Source organism: Bubalus kerabau, chromosome 11 (genome assembly GCF_029407905.1).
Source record: "Bubalus kerabau isolate K-KA32 ecotype Philippines breed swamp buffalo chromosome 11, PCC_UOA_SB_1v2, whole genome shotgun sequence".
Taxonomy (NCBI): domain Eukaryota; kingdom Metazoa; phylum Chordata; class Mammalia; order Artiodactyla; family Bovidae; genus Bubalus; species Bubalus kerabau.
The window spans coordinates 19,692,447-19,697,120 of NC_073634.1; the positions used below are offsets into that span (position 1 = coordinate 19,692,447).

The following is a 4,674-nucleotide window of genomic DNA, read 5'->3' on the forward strand; positions in this document are numbered from 1 at the left end:
CCTAGGAGATGAAATGGATTATAAGCCAGGGATGTGAAAACTAGGTCAGTAGAATTTAATTACTGAGAACCCTTAATTGGAAAGCATTTAAAACAAACTAAAGCTATAATAATTACTAATCATCATTGGAAGACATAATTCAGAAGAGAATCCTTTTGAGTACAGAAGAATACCAATTATATTCCACATAACTTTAGGAGAAAGCAATGAAAGTAATACAAATAAAACCACCTATGTTATCTACATTATCATCTGAACACTTCTCTACTGTAACTGAGCAATCCAGTTTCATTTATGGAACTAATCTGACAATGCTTACAAAGTTTGCCTGACAATATATAACTAGAAAATAATTGAATTCACTTTTGAAAGCAAATACTAAGAAATGCTATAGGTCACTAATTTTCTACTAAGAATGTGAAGTTTTCAAAAACTACCATTTAAGGTAAAATTTCTTTTCTTTTCTTTTTTTTTTAATGAACAAATGACTGTTCTGTCAGCCATCTTTTCTGATGGAAGATTCCAGGATCTGAGATATTGTGATGAAAAGGAAGGGGTATATTTCTAGTTAGTTCCCCTGGAAGAAATTGAATTTCAGATGAAAGCCTATTGATGAGTTTAAGTAGCTAATATATATTAAGCACTTAGTGTTTGTATTGTAGTAAATACTGTCACATATTCAGAAGCAGTAAAAAGCATGACTATGACCTGAGGAGAAGTATTAGACAGTGAACTATAAGGCATATTTCTTCATGAAAAAAGAGTTTCGAGTGAGGGGATATCAGCAAAGTTAGAAAAATCAGGAAGGGATTCATGGAAATATGGGATTTGGATTTCAGTCTGACAGCTGAGGAGGTGGAGAAGGCAGAGAGCAAAGGTACAGAGGCATAACTGGAGTGGCATGTCCCAGGAGATTGGATGGAGGCAGGAGTATGTGCTGAGAAGTGCAGTGGGATTACAGTGAGAGGTAAAACTGAGGGTTTTGAAAGCCAGGCCAGGACATTCTTGGAGTGGGCAAAAGAAAGGTTCCTAAAAAGCAAGTGCTACAGATAAAAGTTTACTAAATTTTCAAAATGATTAAATTGTCTCTCATCTAGAGGCAGAATAAAAAGTCAGTTATTAATTTTCAGGATCTAGGAATTTATGAAAATCGAGAAACATTTCTAATTTGTAAATGATGGGATACAGCAAAACATGGAGCTAAGAAAAACACAAAAAGTGATTTAAAATTCACCTTTTAGTATAGTTGAAAGAAAATATGATTTTGGAAATGGTAATGTGCTTATTACCTCTTTTATACTAAAAAGCCTCTTGATGAAAGTGAAAGAGGAGAGTGAAAAAGTTGGCTTAAAGCTCAGCATTCAGAAAATGAAGATCATGGCATCTGGTCCCATCACTTCATGGGAAATAGATGGGGAAACAGTGGAACCAGTGGCAGGCTTTATTTTTTTGGGCTCCAAAATCACTGCAGATGGTAATTGCAGCCATGAAATTAAGACGCTTACTCCTTGGAAGGTAAGTTATGACCAACCTAGATAGCATATTCAAAAGCAGAGACATTACTTTGCCAACAAAGGTCCATCTAATCAAGGCTATGGTTTTTTCCAGTAGTCAGGTATGGATATGAGAGTTGGACTGTGAAGAAAGCTGAGCGCTGAGGAATTGATGCTTTTGAACTGTGGTGTTGGAGAAGACTCTTGAGAGTCCCTTGGACTGCAAGGAGATCCAACCAGTCCATCCTAAAGGAGATCTCCTTTAGGTGTTCTTTGGAAGGAATAATGCTAAAGCTGAAACTCCAGTACTTTGGCCACCTCATGCAAAGAGTTGACTCATTGGAAAAGACTGATGCTGGGAGGGATTGGGGGCAGGAGGAAAAGGGGACGACAGAGGATGAAATGGCTGGATGGCATCACCGACTCGATGGACGTGAGTTTGATTGAACTCAGGGAGTTGGTGATGGACAGGGAGGCCCTGTGTGCTGTGATTCATGGGGTCGCAAATAGTCAAACATGACTGAGCGACTGAACTGAACTGAACTGAATGTGCTTATGGTTAAAAAAGAAGTGCTTGTTTTGAGACATTGTGCTAGTTGAGATAGGTTAAGCTTATAATACATAATAAATGATCTGTATATCTTGTTGCTGCTGCTGCTAAGTCACTTCAGTCGTGTCCGACTCTGTGCGACCCCGTAGACGGCAGCCCACCAGGCTCCCCCATCCCTGGGATTCTCCAGGCAAGAACACTGGAGTGGGTTGCCATTTCCTCCTCCAATGCATGAAAGTGGAAAGTGAAAGTTAAGTCGCTCAGTCGTGTCCGACTCTTAGCAACCCCATGGACTGCAGCCCACCAGGCTCCTCCATCCATGGGATTTTCCAGGCAAGAGTACTGGAGTGGGGTGCCATTGCCTTCTCCCCGCATATCTTTGTGTTTCATAAAAATATATTCCCGCAGCACTTGTTTAATTCTGTTCTCAGTGCCTTTCCATAGCAGCTACCTTCCATGTGGCGACTTAGCAGACCAGGCGGCTTTGATCTGGTGGGCCCTGTATTATCAAGAAAAAGTCTCCTCCTGATCACAGTGGAAGGAGAAGAGAGAGATTGGAAAATTGTGCAGGTTTTTTTTTTTTTTTTTTTACCAACTCAGCGCAGAATTAATGTGTGTCACTTTTGTTCAAATATACATTAGCCAGAATTATTATATTTCCACAGTTAACTACATGGGGCTTAACAAGTGTAGACTGATATATCCAGAAAAGGGAAAAAAAACAAAAACAAAAAACTAGATATTAGTGAGTAGTCAAGCAAAAGATCGACAACAGACATATTGAGGGTGAAAATATCTACAATATAGTTAGTGGTGTAGAATTTAGATTCAATTTAGAGTTGAATATAAGCTGAGTGCACATTATAGCTGTTAGGGTTTCTTTATTAAGGAAGTTAACATTTAGGAATAGTGGCATTAAAAGGATGAAATGGCTAATTCTGCACAGGAAGGAGATCTTGGATTTGAACTCAGGACTAGTCTAAAACCAATGTCCTACCCTTAATCTAACATGTTATCACAACTAAGCAAGCAATTTGGTCTGAACAGCTTGAATATAAAATGATTACTAATAAATTATTTAATTCCTTACACATAGTAAGGAAGCCAAGGACTGTGGACAGGCAGGTTTTAAACTAAGTCCTGATCCTGGCACACACCCTCTGAGACTACTATATCCCTTTGAGTAGTATGAGAAAAATCATCACTGAAAATCCTAGTGAACAAAATCTCTTTTTGGATCAATGCTATAACAATATACCCACAGTTGTTCTTTTAGCTATCTTATCCAATATTTTTATTACTAAATGGAAATGAGAATCAATATTTTTATTCTGGGGTGGGTATATGTGGCAGTATTATAAATATTAAGGTTATTATTGCTCACAATTATTTTATCTCTCAAGTTTCAATTTATTATATGGACTCAGACTATCTCCAGAATCAAATTTTATTAGGTATTTACAGTCTTATCAGGTCTTTGTCAGTTGCACCACTGTAAAATATTCCTATTGATCAAATCAACATAACGTATTCTAATGATAAGGAAGATCTAGCACATGAAAACTGGCAGTGGCTAGGGGCAAGAATTGCATTGAAAATGTTGGGGAGGAGTCTGTGGAAACTAATTATCCCATCATACCAATCTGAGGATCTGCCACTTTGCACGTTGGAAAATCAGTTAACATTAAAACAAACAAAACAAAATTAAAAAAAAAAAAAAAAAGCTATCATACTCAAAACACTATACCCTGTGGTACTATAGAGAAGACACCATCCCTAATACAGAGGATATAATATTCTATTGATATTCAATCTTTAATAGGTTCCTGGAGGGCCTGTTAAAGCAGATTCCTGTATCAAATCTCACAGTTTCTAATTCAATAAGTCTGGGGTAGGGGCCTAGAAGTTTCAATTTCTGGTAAGTTTCCAGGTGATGCTGAAGCTGTTGGTCTGGGGTCACGGTTAGAGCCACTGTTGTTCTCAGACCTACTGAAACAGAACCTGGGGATAGCTCTCAGGAATTTGTGTTTTATTAGGCTACTCTGATGTGTGATAAAGCTTGAGAATCACTGATCGAATAGCATTGAGCAAATGCACTAATATACTTTTATTCAGCCGATAGGCAAAGTTTAAAGGAAGAGATGCCGATTTCATTGACCTGATGTTTAGTAAGGATATGTTGTATATGTGGGCTTCCCTGGTGGCTCAGAGGTTAAAGCATCTGCCTCCAATGCGGGAGACCCAGGTTCAATCCCTGGGTTGGGAAGATCCCCTGGAGAAGGAAATGGTAACCCACTCCAGTATTCCTGCCTGGAGAATCCCATGGATGGAGAAGCCTGGTAGGCTACAGTCCATGGGGTCGCAAAGAGTTGGGCATGACTGAGTGACTAAAAAAAAAAAAAAAAAAATATATATATATATATATATATACACACACACACATACATACTGCTAGGCACCAGGGATACAAAGTTGAGTAGGAGATCATACTCTAGGAGTTAACAATCCAGAAATGAAGAAAAATTTAATCAAATAAGCGCTAAGTTACCATCATGTGGTCTAGGGTTAGGGCATAGAAAAGATGTCTTTAATGTTGTCATTTGATGAACCAGTTGGGGAAAACCAGGAGCA

The 4,674-nt window shown here is 38.3% G+C and overlaps 1 non-coding gene across 1 annotated transcript; it reads left to right on the plus strand.

Moving 5' to 3' along the window:
• The first annotated feature begins 4,237 nt into the window (after positions 1-4,237).
• TRNAW-CCA (transfer RNA tryptophan (anticodon CCA)) lies at positions 4,238-4,309 on the plus strand. The gene has a single exon. It is a non-coding gene; the product is annotated as a tRNA-Trp (tRNA).
• Positions 4,310-4,674: the final 365 nt, after the last annotated feature.